Source organism: Triticum aestivum, chromosome 7D (assembly GCF_018294505.1).
Source record: "Triticum aestivum cultivar Chinese Spring chromosome 7D, IWGSC CS RefSeq v2.1, whole genome shotgun sequence".
In the NCBI taxonomy this organism is placed as follows: Eukaryota; Viridiplantae; Streptophyta; class Magnoliopsida; order Poales; family Poaceae; genus Triticum; species Triticum aestivum.
In genome coordinates, this window is record NC_057814.1 from 94,591,304 (window position 1) to 94,610,848 (window position 19,545).

General features: G+C 47.7%; 3 non-coding genes and 2 pseudogenes across 3 annotated transcripts; all 5 read right to left on the reverse strand.

Moving 5' to 3' along the window:
- Positions 1-1,276: 1,276 nt before the first annotated feature.
- On the reverse strand, positions 1,277-1,438 carry LOC123171598 (U1 spliceosomal RNA). The gene has a single exon (XR_006485309.1). It is a non-coding gene; the product is annotated as a U1 spliceosomal RNA (small nuclear RNA).
- Positions 1,439-8,864: 7,426 nt separating this feature from the next.
- On the reverse strand, positions 8,865-18,658 carry LOC123170885 (vacuolar-sorting receptor 7-like; annotated as a pseudogene).
- On the reverse strand, positions 9,882-10,045 carry LOC123171609 (U1 spliceosomal RNA). Its single transcript, XR_006485319.1, has one exon. It is a non-coding gene; the product is annotated as a U1 spliceosomal RNA (small nuclear RNA).
- On the reverse strand, positions 13,439-13,552 carry LOC123171615 (uncharacterized; annotated as a pseudogene).
- On the reverse strand, positions 17,842-18,003 carry LOC123171847 (U1 spliceosomal RNA). Its single transcript, XR_006485439.1, has one exon. It is a non-coding gene; the product is annotated as a U1 spliceosomal RNA (small nuclear RNA).
- Positions 18,659-19,545: the final 887 nt, after the last annotated feature.

Consider the following 19,545-nt stretch of genomic DNA (forward strand, 5'->3'; position numbering starts at 1 on the left):
ATGTGGTTAGCGCGTCAGACAAAATTAAACTTCATGCACGAAGACATCGTATAATGCATCCGTGCGTGGGTTTGTGTTGCTACCGTGGACTTTGCATCCTCCTAGACTCGTAGTCAATCGCGCGTTGGGTTCTCGGTCTGAATTTTAAAATTCGCTTTGAGCAGCGGAGCAGGGGTGCGCTGTCGAGGGCTGTATTATGCAAACCGCGCTGACGTGCTCAAGAGCAGGCGAAGTGTCAGCAAGAAGAGGTGAGTACTATTGCAGAGGTCAGTATGAACAGAACAGGGAGACGAAGTGTCAGTAACAACAGTTCAGAAAATCACCGCGGCTTGACGGGTTGTCACTTCACTGACTTTATTCAGAGATCGCAAAGAACACACGTACAAAGGGGGTCACGATAAAAAGCTAAAGCAGCACATCAACCAAATCTACCATCTGCCACCGGCCACCGGAGTGCATGGCGGAGGTGGCGCCGGCGGCCGCGAACGCGGAGGCTTGGCCTTCGCGGGCTTGTTGGGCTTCGGCGGAGGGGGCGCCTTCACCGGCACCCTCTGTCCCAGGGACCTCGCTCCCCTCGCTGCAGCTCTGAGGCCGCCATGGGCTCCCTCCGCCGTTAACGCCACCGCGCTCCGCACCTTGGCTACGCCGCTCGTGCCAACAGTGGAGCTCGATGTGCCGACGGACGTTGTGCAGGAGCACAAGAGGAGGGCCGCCATGAGCAATGAAGTGAGCATCTTTTTGCAGTGCATGACTGAGTGTGCAGTCACTCACCGAGCTAGTACTACCAGTTATCTGTCCAAGTGTCGATCACCGTCGAAGCTGTTCGTGTATATATATGTGGTTGATGAGGCTCAAGCTTCGCCGGATTTATCTGGAAGCAAAAAATAATTCACTGTGCCGACATATTGACACTGAACTGGTCGGCATGCGGTATCTTGACAGACACAGCCGGTGGCCATCGATGCGTGGCTGCAGCATCAATGCACGCTGGTATTTGTGCTTGCCTCTCAACTATCTTCACCACTTGGACACGTTGTCTGTTGACCGGGCCTGCACCCATCTATTCCCTCTGTAATATAAGAGTAATTAGCATTCACTGACTCCATTTTCCTGGATATTGCAAATTCGTGATGAAATAAAATATGCAAGTCTATTAAAGCATGAAATTTAGCACTATAAGAAAACAATAGATTTTAAATTCAAAAGAAGGTTTGCACCAAGGAAAAAGAAAAGAGTAGAACACAAAAAACTGTATAAATTTTGAATTCAAAACTTGGCAAGGACCGCGCGAACGCATACCTTCTCTATCACAAATTACGACGTCCACTCTCCCACAGAGGGGAGATGGCAAATCGACGCACTCACCACGTGCAATGTGAGCCGTTAACCTAGGCCATGAGCCTTATTGATCATCCATAGACCCCGTCCAGGTAAGTATGTTTTAAAGGCGTCCTACCTTTCAATTATATACTCGTCTTCCCCAGGCCGATCTTCTTAATCTTCCCGTGTGGTACTTTTTTTTTGAGACAACCCCGTGTGGTACTAAACAAAACGCAGTTACCTTTGGGGCTTGGGTTTGGATGGCCTGATTAATCAAAACTTGGCTGTGACAGGGCCGGCCGCTCCGTCTCCCGGCCTCCGGTCGCCGCTTCATATCTTTGACGGTGCAGCCGCTCCGCTCCACCTGTCGGCCCTTTCTCTGTCGAATGATCTTCGGATGGCGCCCGAGTTCGGTTCCTCCGCAAGTCTCCTCCTCCTTTCAAATGAGCCCGCTTTCATGTCTCGACTCTCAACTAGAGTAGTAATTCTTCTCTTTAATGCGGCAATGCATGCTCGTGCCAGTGCATGCGATGGCCAATGTGTAAGGCTAACCATAGTGGGAGTAACATAGATAGTAACATGCATGCCACATAAGCAAAAAATATGATGTGGCAAGTAGTTAATAAGAAGAGAGATAAATAGAGTAACATAATATGTTACCATCGCATAGCGGTTCCCAATGCAAAATGAGTCTACAAAGTAATAAATGAAGTAGTGCATGACACTACATATATGTTACTGCCCACTATATATAGAGATAGTAACATAGACTAGTAACATATATATGTTACTAGTCTAAGTTACTCCCCACTATGACCAGAACGCGGGAGGTGCCCTTCGATGCTGCATGTAGGAGACAATTAATCACATCAATTAATCTCTGATGCTATTATTACGCGAGTTAATTCCATCTTGGCCGCAGTACTACCAAAACTGCCTCTGATCACAAACTATACTACCGAAAATCTGCAGTAGTATTTCCAAATCTGGGCCATCCAAACACAAAAATAAACGGCCTATATTGATCTGATGTACTGTAAAAGGTTACTGGCTTCATTCGGAAAGAAACACGTATAAGGACGGTGCGTGTGTGACCGCAACCAGGTCCACAGCAGCGACGCAAGGGTCACGGTAAAAGCTAAGGGGCTGCTTGGTTTGTGACTAACTTTGTCAAAGATTGCCACACCTAAGGTTAGGCAAGTTTGACTAGGTGAGTGTTTGGTTCAAGCCATACCTTAGGCAAGCCACACTTGAGCCCCACATGGCATACACACAAAAAGTGTGGCAAGATTCTCTTAGGCTTGTCAACTTGTGACTCTCATTTTAATGAACTAAGCTTAGGCAAGGTTGGCAAAAATGTGTGGCAAAGTATGACAATGCTAGGGCTAGAACCAAACAGCCCCTAAAGCAGGACATCAACCGAATCTACCGTCTGCCACCGGAGTGCATGGCGGAGGTGGCACCGGCGGCCGTGGCCGCGGAGGCTTGGCCTTCGCGGGCTTGTTGGGCTTCGGCGGAGGGGGCGCCTTCACCGGCAACCTCACTCCCCTCGCTGCAGCTCTGCGGCCACCATGGGCTCCCTCCGCCGCCAATGCCGCCGCGCTCCACACCTTCACTTCACCGCCCGTGCCGACAACGTAGCGCGATGAGGCGACGGACGTTGCGCAGGAGCACAAGAGGAGGGCCGCCATAAGCAGTGAAGTGAGCATCTTCTTGCAGTACATGGCGAGTGTGCAGTTACTCACTGAACTAGTACCACTAGTTATCTGTCCAAGTGACGATCATCGTCGAAGCCGTTCCTATATATATGTGGTTGATGAGGCCCGAGCTCCACCGGATTTATAATCTGGAACCAAAAAATAATTCACTGTGCCGACATGTTGCCACTGAACTGGTCGGCATACGGTATCTTGACAGATATCAATGCGTGGCTGCAGCATCAATGCACGCTGGTATTTGTGCTAACCTCTGAACTATCTTCACCACTTGTACAGTTGGTCTGTTGATCGGGCCTGCACCAATATAATTAGCGTTCACTGAGTCCATTTTCCTGGATATTGCAAATCCGTGATGTAATAATTTTTGCAAGTTTACCAACGCATGAAAATTAGCATTCTAAGAACAATAGGTTCTATTAAATTCAAAATAAGGTTTGCAACGAGGGTACAAAACAAGAGTAGAACACAAAAACCTATAGAAAATTTGAATCCAAAACTTTGCAAGGGGCCGCGTGGACGCGTACCCTCTCTATCATAAATTACGACGTCCACTCTCCCCAGAGAGTTTTTCCATCACGCGTCAGTTGCATCACTCCACTCTCCCACGTGTCCACTCTATGCAGAGCAGATCAGAGAAGAGAGGCAACGGAGAGCATACAGAACACAATACACACCTGTCGAGTTCCTATGTGTCGAGCTGCTTCTCACGTAACCCCATCCTGGCGATTGCATGCACAATCGTTTGAAAGAGCAGGCCTCCTATAATGTGTCCCTTAAGAACTTGCAGGAGGAGGGGCGATAAGGTTTTTGGGGAACGTCTCGGCGCGATTGCTCGCTCAAATTCGACGACATCATCGATGTCTGCTCATCAGCTTGGACTACTTCCTTTATGGTGGACAACCACCTTGCCTTCATCACTACGGTCGAAGACACTGTACCATCTGAGTTTCCGGTGCACTTGTATGTTCTGACCCTCTTTTTATTTTACATGTGTCTTTGATCCATGTGTGTATGTGCTATATATCTCTTCACTCTCCCACGTGTCCCCTCTACGTGGAGTATTTTTTTGAAAAAAAAGTGGAATATTTTTGTGGCGATGCTAATATTGATTAAGCTTAAACGAAAACTTCCTAATTTCATAACAGAGTGGTGAAGAGCAGCATCATACGTGCACATATAGAAAACTCTAGATATATGGCTCCTTTCACTTATTCAGTCCCTAGATTTAAAAGCCGAATCCACGATTTTGCAAGCCACGGAGCTTCATGCTAAACTTGAAGCGGAGATGAGGTTGAAAGAGCTTCTCCGTGAGGAGGAATTAAAGTGGGCGTTGCGGGCTAAGGTCCGCAAAGTTGTCCAGGGGGACGCGGACACTCAATTCTTTCACTTGATTGCTAATGGCAAGCACAGAAAGAAGAGAATCTTTCAGCTTGAACAAGATGAAGGAACTATTTTAGGACAGGATAACCTCAAACTATACATAACCGAGTACTATAAGCAGTTGTTTGGACCTCCGGAGGATAGTTCTGTGTCCCTGGATGAGTCCAGGTTGGAGGATGTGCCTTAACTCACTGCCGATGAAAATGATATTTTGATTGCCCCGTTCTCGGAGAAAGAGGTGTTTGAAGCTATTGCGCAGATGAAGAACAATAAGGCTCCACTAGTAGAAAAGGGGGCTTTTGTCCCGGTTGATAAGGGCCTTTAGTCCCGGTTTTAATGCCTCCCCCCTTTAGTCCCGGTTCTTACACGAACCGGGACTAAAGGCCGTCCACGTGGACGCAGCCTGGAGCTCCATCTACCAACCGGGACTAAAGGAAATTTTATGATATTTTTTTTTGAAAATTTTTTTTGCAAATTTTTTTTAATTTTTTTTTTGATTTTCAAATTTCTGAATTGTTTTAACCTCTAATCTCTAATCACCACCCCTCATCACTGCTCAATTTATCCTCTAATCTCTAATCACCCCTCATCATTCCAAATCATCTAACTTCCCGGACGGTCACCCATCCTCTCACTACTCCAGCCTGAGCACGCTTAACTTTCGGGTTCTATTCTCCCTCGTTTCCAAGTTTGCACTTGTTGTTTTCCTAACAATAGTAAGATGTCAATTCTATAACCCTCAGGAATTTAGCTTGAGCATGAAGTGACACATTTCACTGTTTGAGTTTGAAACTATTGTTTTAAAAACAATAATTATTTAGTAACACTAATATTTCTGGAATAATTAGTTTGACCACTGTTTGACCACAGTTTGACCAGATTTGACCAAAATTCAAAAAAACTGAAATAATTATTTAATAACACTAATATTCTAGAATAATTAGTTTGACCACAATTTGAAATTTTTTGAATTTTTTTGCCTCTCCAGATCTTAAAAGCCTCGTATCTTTTTTTCTGTTAGTTTTTTGAGGATTTTGAAAATGTTTAACGGGGTTCCCCCGATTAAATTCGGATGTAACTTTTCGAGTAGATGATTTTTCATATAAAAAACTTTTTCATCCGAGTTCGTATGCAAAAGTTATGCCCATTTTAAGAAATTCCAGAGAGATTTTGCAAATAAAGTCGAAATTCATATTTGTTAATTTTCCCAACAACTAGACCACATATCACATGGGAAACTTATTTTATTTTATTTTTTTGACATTTCCATCATTTTCTTTTGTTTTTTCTAAAACTGAAAAGGCGGTCGGGAGGGGGGGGGGTAGAGTTTGATGGGCCCTTTAGTACCGGTTCGTGCCATGAACCGGTACTAATGCCTCAAAGCCCATTAGTACCGGTTGGTGGCACCAACCGGTACTAATGCCTCAAAGCCCATTAGTACCGGTTGGTGGCACCAACCGGTACTAATGGGCATCGCACCCTTTAGTCCCGGTTCGTGGCACCAACCGGGACTAAAGGGCCCAGGTGAACCGGGACTAATGCCTTAGCCGCAGGAACCGGGACCAATGCTCACATTAGTCCCGGTTCGTGACTGAACCGGGACTAATGTGAATATTGCCCTGTGACGAAAGCCCTGTTTTGTACTAGTGCTCCAGGGCCGGATGGATTTCCGGCGGAGTTCTATAAAAAGTGTTGGCATATTATTAAGGGGGATTTGTTACCAATGTTCCATGATCTATTCTCTGGACAGTTTCAGTTATTTCATTTAAATTTTGGAACAATAACACTGCTTCCTAAGAAAATGGAAGTTGTGAGAATTGAGCAATTCAGGCCGATGTGCCTCCTCAATGTTAGTTTCAAAATCTTCACCAAGGTTGGGACTAATAGGCTCACACAGATTGCGCATTCTGTGGTGCAGCATTCCCAAACTGCTTTCATGCCGGATAGAAACATCCTAGAAGGGGTGGTGGTCCTTCATGAAAAACTCCACGAAATTCACACGAGAAAATTAGATGGAGTTGTTTTTAAGGTGGATTTCGAGAAAGCGTACGATAAAGTCAAATGGCCATTCCTTCAACAGGCCTTGCGTATGAAAGGTTTTGATGAAGCCTGGCGACGCCAGGTAGAATCGTTCACGCAAAAAGGGAGTGTTGGAATTAAAGTGAATGACGACATACGTCATTATTTCCAGACACATAAGGGCCTGAGACAAGGGGATCCGATGTCTCCTATCCTGTTCAACATTGTAGTTGATATGTTGACAATTTTGATAGGAAGGGCTAAGGAGGCTGGTCAAGTGGGTGGCTTGGTACCTCATCTAGTTGATGGAGGTGTGTCTATCCTTCAGTACGCCGATGATACGATCATCTTTATGGAGCATGACTTGGCCAAAGAGAGAAATATGAAGCTGGTGTTATGCTTATTTGAACAATTGACCGGGTTAAAGATTAACTTTCACAAAAGCGAATTGTTCTGCTTTGGTAGAGCCAATGACGAACAAGAGGCATATAGGCAATTTTTGGGTGCGAATTGGGGACTTTACCTTTTACGTACTTAGGTATACCAATCCACCATCGTAAGCTGACAAACAGAGAATGGAAGTGCATCGAGGACCGATTTGAAAAGAAACTGAGTTGCTGAAAGGGCAAGCTCATGTCATACGGAGGCCGATTAATTCTGATTAACTCGGTTCTCACGAGTATGCCTATGTTTCTTTTATCGTTCTTCGAAGTCTCAGTTGGAGTTAGGAAAAGACTGGACTTCTATCGATCACGATTTTTCTGGCAGAGTGATGAATTAAAAAGAAAATACCGACTCGCCAAATGGGATATCATCTGTCGACCGAAAGACCAAGGGGGTCTTGGTATTGAGAATCTTGAGGTCAAGAACAAATGTCTTCTCAGCAAGTGGCTGTGGAAGTTATCGATTGAGACGAATGCCACTTGGGCGCAGATCCTCCGTAGCAAGTATCTTCACTCCAAAACTTTGTCACAGGTGACAGCAAGGCCGACTGACTCATCTTTTTGGAAAGGGCTTATGAAAGTCAAATTAACCTTGTTTAATAGGACAAAGTTTATTATTGGCAACAGTGCTAGTACACGATTTTGGGAGGATACTTGGCTCGGAGAAATCCCCCTTGCCATTCAATACCCGTCTCTGTATCGTATTGTTCAACGACGTGAGGCGTTCGTTGCAACGGTACTTCAATCCAACCCCCTTAATATTCAGTTCAGAAGGACGCTAATTGGCAATCGTTGGGAAGAATGGCTCCATCTAGTAAGTAGATTGATGGAGGTTCAGCTAACTCAACAACCGGATAAATTACGCTGGAAGCTTACTAGGTCTGGAGAGTTTACTGTTAATCAATGTATGTTTATGTTATCAATTCAAGCTTGATTCCTAGTTCCAAGCATGTTTCGTCTGTTAAAGTTCCTTTGAAAATCAAAGTGTTTATGTGGTTTGTCCATAAGCAAGTAATATTAACGAAGGACAATTTGGCAAAACGTAATTGGACAGGATCTACTAGGTGTAGTTTCTGTGATCGGGGTGAAACCATCAAACACCTTTTTCTTGATTGCCCGTTAGCAAAAGTCTTATGGCGGACAGTCCATATTGCATTTAATATTACTCCACCGAGTTCTGTCAACACGTTATTTGGAACGTGGCTTAACGGGATAGAGACCGAAACAGCGAGACATATTCGAGTAGGAGTTTGTGCTTTATTGTGGGCACTCTGGAACTGCAAAAATGATTTGGTCTTTAACAGAACAACAAATATTCATTTTTTGCAAGTTATTTTCCGAGCCACTGCGTTGATCCGTATGTGGTCGCTACTCACTCCGACGGAGACCAGGGAGTGTTTGGTTACTGGATCTACCCGCTGGGAGATGGTAGCACGGGATATCTTCAACCGGTTTGGATGGCGGTCATGTAATAGGATAGGCAATTAGTTTACCTGTCTCTCTTATGCCAACCGGTTGTGGCTTTTCATGGCGAGTTTGTTTTTGGCCCTTTTGGCTCTTTGTGAGCTCTCCTTTATTTTCGTTTTGAGACTCTAAGACCTTGTTGAACCTATTTATCTTTTTAATAAGTTGGTCATATGCGTCGTTCTCATGCAGAGGCCGGGGAGTCCCCCCTTCTCAAAAAAAAATATTTGTTTCAATAAAAACTCTAGATATAGAAAACTAGAGAGAAGGTCAAAGGCAAAAAAAAGAGAAGCAATTATAGAAAACTCTAGATTCGTTGAGGCGCATGCATCATCGATCGAGCTGCATGTGGTTAGCACGCCACACAAAATTAAACCGCATGCACAACATATCGAACAATGCATCCGTGTGTGGGTTTGTGTTGCTACCGTGGACTTTGCATCCTTGTAGTTAATCGCGCGTTGGGTCGTTCCCGATCTGAATTTTAAAATTCACTTTGAGCGGCGGAGCAGGGGTTGTATATGCAAACTGCGCCGACGTGCTGATGAACAGGTTGGGTCTAAACCAACAGTTCAGAAAATCACCGCCGCTTGACAGGTTCTCAGTTTACTGACTTTATAATGAGATGAGATCACAAAGAAACGCATACTCCACAAAGCAATGCTCGTGTAACCGCAACAACGTCCACCACAGCAGCGACGCAACGCAGGAGGGGTCACAGTAAAAGCTAAAGCAGCACATCAACCGAACCTAGCATCTGCCACCGGAGGGCATGGCGGGGGTGGCGCCGGTGGCCGCAGAGGCTTCGCCCCCGTGGACTTGTTGGGCTTCGGTGGAGGGGGCGCCTTCGCCGGCACCCTCAGCCCCAGCGACCTCCCTGCAGCTCTGCGGCCACCGTTGACTGCCTCCGCCACCGATGGCACCGCGCTCCACACCTTCACTTCACCGCTCGTGCCAATAGTGTAGCGCGATGACTCCGATGAGCTGACGGACATTGCACAAGAGCACAAGAGGAGGGCCGCCATGAGCAGTGAAGTGAGATTCTTCTTGCAGTACATGACGAGTGTGCAGTTACTTACCAAGCTACTGCTAAGTATCTGTCAAGTGTCGATCACCGTCGAAGCTGTTCGTATATATATGTGGTCGACGAGGCCGAAGTTCCACCGGATCTGTCTGCAACCAAAAAACTTACACATTCACTCTACCGACATGTTGCCACCCAACTGGTGGGCATACGGTATCTTGACAAACATAACCGGTGGCCATCGATGCTTGGCTGCAGCATCAATGTACGCAGGTATTCGAGCTTACTCTGAACCATCTTCACAACTTGCACGGTTAGCATTCATTTACTTTATTTTCCTGGATATGTGTATTTACTACAAATCCGTAACAAATTTCTTTTGCAAGTTTATCAAACCATGAGTGTTAGCATTAAGAAACTAAAATATTTTAAATTCAACACAAAGTTTGCGTTAGGTGTACAAAACAATAGTAGAAACAAGAAAATCAACACAATTTTTTAATTTATAACTTGATTGGGGCTGCGCGAACACGTACCACTTCTTTCATAAATTCTGACGTTCACTCTCCCACGAAAAAGGGAGATGATAGATCAAAACGCCCACAAAGTGTAATGTGAGCTGTTAAACTAGGCCATGAGCCTTATTGATCACCCATATACCCCGTCTAGGTATTTATGTTTCAAAGTGGCCATACTCTTCAATTATATACTCATATTTATGTTTCAAAGTGGTCCTACCCTTCAATTATATACTCGTTTTTCTGGCACCAATCTTCTTAATCTTCCCATATGATACTAAACTAAACGCAATTATCTTGTGTTTTTACGCAATTACCTTTACCTTGGGTTCTTTTTTTGAGCGGTACCTTTACCTTGGTTGTTTTAGGGAATAGTTAACTTTTATTGATCAAAAGCCACAGTTTGTGGCATACAACTAGGATCATGGGAGTAACAAGCCATAGATGGCGCCCCTGACCTAACGAATGGGACAACTTAGCTAAACTGTGAGCCTCGCTATTCGTGGCGCGGCCTTCAAAAGAAAATTTACAATTAAACATGGTAGTTCGATGATTGATTTCACTGATTATGTCTTCCATAGCCTGTTTAGTGTCTGAAGCTATAATGATGTTGTGGAGAAGTAGATTATTCGCCAAAGACAGTGCCTCCCGGTACGCTATTGTTTCGAGGGTTGTCACATCCCGAACTCCATAGATCACAATGCAAGAGCTGCCGAGATACATGCCTGTACTATCTCCGCATATCGCTGCTACGGTTCCTCCCCTGCCCATCCTTATTACTCCTGCTAATTTGGGTGGCCTGGTTAATCTCAGACTGACCACAAAACTAGCTGACAATTATTTTCTAGCCCACCGACCTCTGAAGGCAGAGTGATGAATGGGGGCCAGTAGCATCTAGCCCATGAACACATCAATCAGTGGATATAACGGCAGGTCGAATAAGTGGATATAACGGCAGGTCGGGACGAGCCCGGCAAAACATCCCGCGATCCACGTCGATAATGATTTCTGGTTGCTCTTAACTGAAGAGCTTGTCCGCCTAGTGTGGCTAAATTTCGTGTTTTACCTTTTTTTCGAAACTTGATCGAGATCTGACCCTTCCTTGCAAAAATTACAGGATCTGACCATTTTCTTACCGCCAAGGTCCATGGCGGTAGGGTATAACAGCCAACGCCAAGGTCTCTGGCGGCAGGGTTCCACACCCTACCAGAAAATTTTCTGAAGTATGGAACATAGTGCATGCTCGTACCTGCCGCCGGGCACCTTGGCGGTAGGGTTGTACAGGCTACCGCCAGCCTGTTTGGCGGTAAGGGTGTTTCCTACCTTCAAGGTCCCTGACGATAGGCTGTACAACCTTACCGTCAAGGTGTCTAGCGGTAGCAAAAGGGTCAGATCTCGAAAATTTTACAAACTAGGTCAGATCTTGATTAACTTTCAGAAAAGAGTCAAAACACGAAATTTTGCCGCCTAGTGTTTCGTCAGCAGCAAACCACATACAAAAGAACTGAACTTTGATCCTGTGCTATTTATTGGAGCGGTATTGTCATGTTGGACTTTGCTACCCAGGTTCTTGATACTTTGGACTTTGCTATCCTGGGCGAAAAGATTTTTGGAAGCGGTGCGACTGCTTGCTTCAAGTTCAACCACATCTTCGATGTCCGTTCGTCTGCTCCGTAGAGGACGATCACCTTGACTACACACAATGGCCGAAGACGCTGTTGCATGTGAGTTTCTTGTGCCCTCTTATGCCTTGACCCTCTCTCTTTTGGTGCATTTGATGATTTGACCCACATGCGTACGTGCTAGCATGTGATTTATCACGTCAATGTCGGTATGACGGTGCTAATCGAAATTGAGCTCAAATGCCTAATTTCATAACAGAGCCGCTGAAGAGCAACATCATACGCGCACATATAGAAAACTCTAGATTCACCCTTAAGAAGCTCTAGATTTGTTGAGGCGCATGCATCATCCATCCAGCTGCATGTGGTACTCCCTCCGTCCAGGTGCATAAGGCACCTAAGAAATGGCACCGTGAACTAGGCATACGTTGATTGGACGCTCATCACGTTTTTCTCTCCCTCTGGTTAATCCCGCATTAAGTGCAATGATGGTAGGACTAACCATGCACAGGCTAACGGATTGTTTCACACAATTCTTTAGGTCCAGCTTGCATGCATGCAAAGAAAAAGTAAATGGTAAAGGCGGCTGATTGGTTTGCATATGGAAGGGAGATAAATGTGAAGCTAAAAACGCTAAGTGCATTGGGGTAGGCATACGAGTCATTAGTGCTAACTAATGAAGGGCAACTAATATACTTAAAAATCCTAAATTCTCTTATGCACCTGGACAGAGGGAGTAATAAACTGCATGGACGTATGAAACACATCGTATGTTGCACCCGTGCGTGGGTTTGTGTTGCTACCGTGGACTTTGCATCCTCCTAGTCATTCCCGATCTGAATTTAAAAATTCGCTTCGAGCGGCGAAGCAGGGGTGCGCGGTGGTAGGTTGTATTAGGGCTGACGTGCTGAAGAACAGGCCAAGTGTGAGTATGAACAGAGGTTGGAACGGAGGTTTAGCCGTTGGGCGTAGACCAACAGTTCAGAAAATCACTCCGGCTTGGCAGGTTGTCAGTTTACTGACTTTATTCAGAGATCGCAAAGAAACACGTACAAAGGCGGTGCGCCTGTGACCGCAACCGCAACGACGTCCACAGTGGTGACGCAAGGGTCATGGTAGAAGCTAAAGCACCACATCAACCGAATCTACCATCTGCCACCGGAGTGCATGGCGGAGGTGGCGCCGGCGGCCCCGGCCGTGGCCGCGGAGGATTGGCCTTCACGGGCTTGTTGGGCTTCGGTGGAGGGGGCGCCTTCACCGGCACCCTCTGCCCCAGCGACCTCGCTCCCCTTTCTGCAGCTCTGCGGTCACCATGGGCTCCCTCCGCCGCCAATGCCACCGCGCTCTGCACCTTGGCTGCGCCGCTCGTGCCAACAGTGTAGGGCGATGTGCCGACGGACGTTGCGCAGGAGCACAAGAGGAGGGCCGCCATGAGCAGTGAAGTGAGCATCTTCTTGCAGTACATGACGAGTGTGGAGTTACTCACTGAGCTAGTACTACTATATATATGTGGTTGATGAGGCTCAAGCTTCGCCGGATTTATCTGGAACCAAAAAATAATTCACCGTGCCGACATGTTGCCACTGAACTGGTCGGCATACGGTATCTTGACAGACACAACCGGTGGCCCTCGATGCGTGGCTGCAGCATCAATGCACCCTGGTATTTGTGCTTGCCTCTGAACTATCTTCACCACTTGGACACTTGGTCTGTTGATCGGGCCTGTACCAATCTAATTAGCGTTCACTGACTCCATTTTCCTGGATATTGCAAATCCGTGATGTAATAATTTTTGCAAGTTTACCAAAGCATGAAAATTAGCATTATAAGAAAACAATAGATTTTAAATTCAAAACAAGGTTTGCACCAAGAAAGAAAAACAAGAGTAGAACACAAAAAATAAAATATACAAAATTTGAATTCAAAATTTGACGGGGCCGCGCGAACGCGTACCCCTCTATCACAAATTACGACGTGCACTGTGAGCCGTTGACCTAGGCCATGAGCCTTATTGATCACCCATAGACCCCGTCGAGGCAAGTATGTTTCAAAGTCGCCCTACCCTTCAATTATATTTTCGTCTCGCCCGCGCCGATCACCCATAATCTTTCCGTGTGGTACTAAACAAAACGCAATAACCTTGCGTTTGGGTGGCCTGATTAATCTCGATCGAACTGATCATACAAATTATGCTCTGGCCCATTGGCCCAGAAGGCCGAGTGATTAATGGGCCCAGGTCGTGACGAGCAAGCAAACATCCAAACGCCCTGCGATCCATCCATGTCGATAACGATATCTGGTCTATTTGCTCTTAACTGGAGCTAGCCGGAAGCGTTGCTTATACTCCCTCCGTTTCACGATACATGCCTTTCATTTATCAAAATATAGATGTATCTGAACATATTTTAGTATATAGGTACATCCATTTTTAGATAAATAGAAGTCAAGTATTTTAGAATGAAGGGAGTATCTGTCAAAAATCAAAATCATCGTCAACTGGCGCGATGGGTGAGGCGCAACCGCCGGCCGGAGCCAAAATCTGGAAGAGAAAAATTCACTGTAGGTCATAAAACTTGAGCCGGCTGACACTTTAGTACCACTACTTCAAAATACCCGAACTACGGTCCATGTACTTGCGCAGAGGGTTCACTTTGGTCCGTATGTACGATTTTATATACGTATTCACTGACTTGGCCGAGTCAGCGGTCGCCAGCTAGGCTTTGACCGCCACCTGGTGGAGCCTGGGTTAATACTACTGCATCCGGGGAGGGTTTTGCAAAATCACCAAGACCATTAAAAGCTCGCGCACCTGGTCGGACCGCACCCGCTCGCACATTGGTCGCCTCGTCCCGCCAGCACCCGCCGTTCCGGTCTGCGGAGAAAAGCTCGTCAGAAGTTCATCGTCGATTCGCCGTCTTGTCGTCGGAAATGAAGGCCTTGGTGCTCACCATGGCTGAGGCAGACTTGCGGCTCCGTCCCCTCCTTGAAGCCGGCGCATACGGCCCTGAGCACCGCCGTCCTCTCCAGCTTCCCTGCACGCACACACCACACCACGTCAAACCCTCACCTCTTCCGTCGCCGGAGAAACCAAAGAGACGGCGCAGCGACGGCGAGCCAGCCATACCTCTGTACTGGACGTCGTTGATGACGAGCGTGGGCAGGATGGTGACGTCCCCCCTTGACCCGCGCCCGATCTGGTCCTCCTGCTCCTTGGACAGCACGGCGTTGTCGGCGTCGGCGTCGGGGTCGCCCATGCACGCCAGCACCTTCTCCAGCGACAGCCCCAGCGACGCCACCACCTCCTCCGCGCACGCCTTGCTGTACTTCTTCTCCTTCATGGAGCACCGCAGCTTGTAGTCCATGGCGAAGTCCCACCACGCCCACGGCCGCCCGCTCTCGTTCGCCACCCGGTGCACGCACAGCTGCCGCAGGTTCTCCACCACCACCTGCTTCCCCTCGTACCCCTCCCCGAAGTCCTCCTCCGGGTCCGGCGCGCAGTACCTGCACAACCAACAACATCGTTTCAAACTCTTGACCAGAGAAAGCTTCCTAGACCGGCAATGGCGTGTGTGTGCATGTACTACGTACCGGCCGTGGTTGATGCACTGCGACTGGCACTGCCGCGTGAGCCGGAACGCCTCGGGGCAGTACCAGGTGATGTAGTGCGGCGTGAACCGGGCGTAGCCGCCGCGCTCCAGGATCTGGGCGTGCCCCCGGAAGCTCCGGACGAAGGCCGCCTGCTCATCGCACAGGGGGCCGCACTCGTCGTTGCTGTTGGTCCAGAGCTCGTACTCCACGCGCTCGTCCGGGTGCGGCATCGACTCGCGCCAGTCCAGCTTCACCACCACGTACCTCCCCCTCGTCGTCGGCCTTCTCCGCCATCCGCTTCAGCGACTCCCCGAAGGCGCGGTTCACCAGCGCCGACGGGATGTTGAGCTTGTCCAGGTACCGACTGTCCGGGGAGGCCTCGGGGGTGTCCATGGTCAGCAGCTGCTCGTCCACCGTGTCCGTGATCAGCACCGCCGCCGCCCCCGCCTGCTGCGCGTTCCACGACTTGAGCGCGAAGTAGCACTCTGTTGGGACAGTACAAACGCCAGCCAGAGTTCTGTACCAGAATTCATTTTTTTATTTATTACTACACAAAATGAAAGTTTGGAATTCTTCCTTTCTTTGCTTGGAAATCAATCAAGGAAGGATGATGAAACAGATAGTTGATCTGATGCTTGAAGGAGGTTAGAAAATGTGGAATTATTTCTTTCTTTGCTTGGAAATTAATCAAGGAAGGATGAGACAGATTGTTGGTCTGTCTGATGCTGTCTTTGGCTTGAAGGAATTGCTCGCGGCACCAACCGATTGGAGTTGGTAGTGGAGGTGTTGTGATCAGGTGCGTTGCGATGGTTGGATCAAATGAAATGGGCACCAACAAATGCAATGGCTGTTATTTTATACTGCATCCATGTCTGAATCTACTCTTCTTGCTGTCTGGGTTCAGAGTTGGCAGGTTAGGCAGATATCTGAAACTGTTGACGCAGACCAAAGGGGAACAAACTGAAGATAATCTATCAGGAAAATATTAGTTTGGTGCGTTATACTCCGGAGGGAGTACTAAATTCCATTTGAATTTGGCGCGTTCCCACAGGTTGCATTTGAATTTGGTGTTTTTTAAAATAAATTTCGCTAGTATTCAATTTTTTGACTAGTTATGCATGATATATTGGACCAAGAAAAGTCGCCTAATTCTACCTTTTAGTACAAAATATCTAACTAAGTGGAACACGGCAAAATTGATCTCCACTTGTAAAGTCCCTTCCCCCTCCGCAGATTAAGAAGCTTCTGAAAATCTCTCATATCTGAGTTGGAGATATATCTACATCAACAGGATTAAAGTAATACTACTAGCACTAAATTAATTAGCATGTGTACGTAATAGGCTAATATATTAGTAGTACTAACTCCCATCAGTAGCTTCCTTCCCAGTTAACACATCACCGATGGAAAAACTAAATTCGGTGGCACCGTAAATCGTCGGACAATTCAGGCTCGCACAGTCGCGCATCAGCAATGTCTTCCCCGCGAGAATTAGCCGAAGCCAGGAATCGATCAATCTATCAATCAAATCAGCAGGGTTAATGGCTGAAGGTAACTGGTGAGCGTGTGGCGTGTGTACCTCGAGCAGGAGGACGACGGGGCGGCCGGACGTGGACTTGAACCTGGCCGGGAACTCGGTGCATCCGGTGGCCTTCTTGTCCGGGTAGAGCACGACGCCCGTGAGCGTGCCGCCGTAGTCGGGCACCCCGAAGTTGCCGATGGCGGCGTCGTGGTGGCCCCGGATGTGCTCCGGCACCACGAACCGCCCCCGCGCCGGCGCCACCATCGCCGTGGGGGTGTTGCTTGGACTGTATTGCTGCCGAGGAGCTCGCGCTGGTTGCTTGGGCTAAGTCTTAAGTGACGTGCAAGGGAAGGGAAGGGGAGAGAGGCGGGAAGGCGACATGGGGGGTGGACGGAGGAGGACGGTGTGTCTGTCTCTCTGTGTGGGAGCGGGCGGGCGGGCAGCTGCTGGTGGCGGATGCATACTCGGGGTAGGAGCGCGAAAGGAGAGGCGCACCTTTTTGCAAACCCCCGACCAGGTGGCGGTCAAAGCCTAGCTGGCGCCCGCTGACTCGGCCAAGTCAGCGAATACTACACGAAAACGTAGATATGGACCAAAGTGAACCCTCTGCGCAAGTACATGAACTGTAGTTCGGGTATTTTGAAATAGTGGTACTAAAGTGTCAGCCAGCTCAAGTTTTGTGACCTATGATGAATTTTTCTCAATCTGGAATCCAGCAGGTTTGCTGCTAGGCCAAGTATATCACTGCTGGTGCAAGGCCTGTCTAGCTATAGATGCGGCTGGGTATGTTATGATGCTGGATCTGTCGTCGTTTGACTTTTGTTACATCAATCAAACCACCTCGATGCCGACTCGACTGCAAAGCACTACCTGCAGATTGCCGTGGCGTGGTTAGCAGCAGAAACCAGATACTACAAAGGAGCTGAACTTTGATCCCCGTGCTAATTACAGGCGGTGTAGTGTCTTGGCATGGTGGACTTTGCTAGCCAGCTTCACGGTATTCCATCACTCGTTTTGCTGCCCCGCATATCGGCGGATCTCGAGCTGTGGGCTCTTGAAGAGCACCCACTCTTGATGTTTCCGAAAGAAATTCGCAGGTGCACTGCGTCTGCACTACTTTTGAATTAAGTTTTTACTAGCTAGGTCCCTAAAAAAATTCAAACAAGTTTATCCTAAAATGGATTCAAATTCGAAATAAACACAAAACTTAATTTAAAAACTTGGCAGGGGCCGCGCGAACGCGTACCCCCTCAATCACAAATTACGACGTCCACTCTCCCACAAAGGGGAGATGGTAGATCAATACTCTCACCGAGTGCAATGTGAGCCATTGATCTAGGCCATGAGCCTTATTGATCACCCATAGACCCCGTCCAGGTAAGTAATTTTAACGTTGTCATACCCTCCACAAATATACACATCTTCCCCGAGCCGATCTTCCTAATGTTTCCGTGTGGGACTAAACTGGATGCAGTTACCACGTCCAAACCGATGACACATTGTCTAGCAAATATTTTCTGACCCATTGGCGTTAGGAAAGGCCGAGGGATTCAAGGGCCCAGTTGTACATATAGCCCATTAACACAATTGCACAAAGCCAACCCCTGCGATCCAAGTCGTCGTCGTCGTACCCCTTAAAAAAAAAGTCCTCGTCGTCAGCGACGATTTTCTGTTGCTCGGAGCTGAATGGCTGATGTAGCAGACTTGGACGCACCAAGCTGGCCGGAGACGTTGCAGGCTCGTGCCCAAATCCTGGAGCATTCTATATAGCATGCATGCGTCGTTGGAGCGAGATGAATGAGCCAGACCAGTATATAGTCACCGTGGAATTTGCTAGCTAGCTTCACCCGTCTTCATCAAGACGTGAAGCATCCATGACAACTTTCTTTACGTTTCGAATTTGGCGCGCAGGCTGCACTGTGTAAAAAAGCCCTTCCTTCTCTTCAAGCTAGACATCAAGAAAGCTTTTGACTCCGTCCGCCGGATTATCTGCTTGATCTCCTTTGCCGCTGTGGATTTTCCAGTGAGGCTCAGGGACATGATTGCTGCGTTGTTGAGAATGTCGACCTCTAGAGTTTCACTCAACGGGGTTCTAGTGCATCCCATCAAGCACCATATATAGGTCTCCGTCAGGGAGACCCCCTCTCCCCGCTGTTGTTTGTGCTTGCCATATACCCACTGCAGAACCTTCTGGACGTAGCCATGCGCAAGAACCAGCTGCACCCCGTGGGCGGCCGAGCAGCTTGCCTCCGCTCCTCACTATACGCCGATGACACGGCCATTTTTGTGGCTCCTGTTCATGAGGACATCATGCGCTTGACCGCCATTCTACACGGATTTGGGGAGGTTACAGGCCTCGTTGCCAATTTGGAGAAGACTCTTGTGGCCCCTATTGGTTGTGCTGACATCAATCTCGACGCGGTGCTTGACAGCTTCCCGGCCAAGCGGGCCACTTCCCCATGAAGTACCTTGGGCTCCCCCTCTCCGTGCAGCGGCTCCGGTGGATTGACCTTCAACCCTGGTGCGACAAATAGTCAACGAGAGAAGTAGGTTATCCCGGTCGGGGTTGTCCTTTTCCTGGTGCGACAAATAGGTTCAGGGTTGAATTGGCTGGGATCACTGAATATAGGGTGTCGACTTCAGGAATTTGGAGTTCAGGGTCTGATTCAGACCGCCTCTACAAATTCAAGGATTAAAATAGACTTTACTCGACTTATAATGAGATCACAAAGAAACACATACTCCACAAAGCAATGCCCGTGTGACCGGAACGACGTCCACCACAGCAGCGACGCAACGCAGGAGGGGTCACGGTAAAAGCTAAGGGCTCATTCGGTTTGGAGGAAATCAAAACGTAGGAATTAGGAGTAGTATAGGAATTTGATAGAGTATGGCACTTGCCATCCTAAGGAATTGACTTGTCTCAT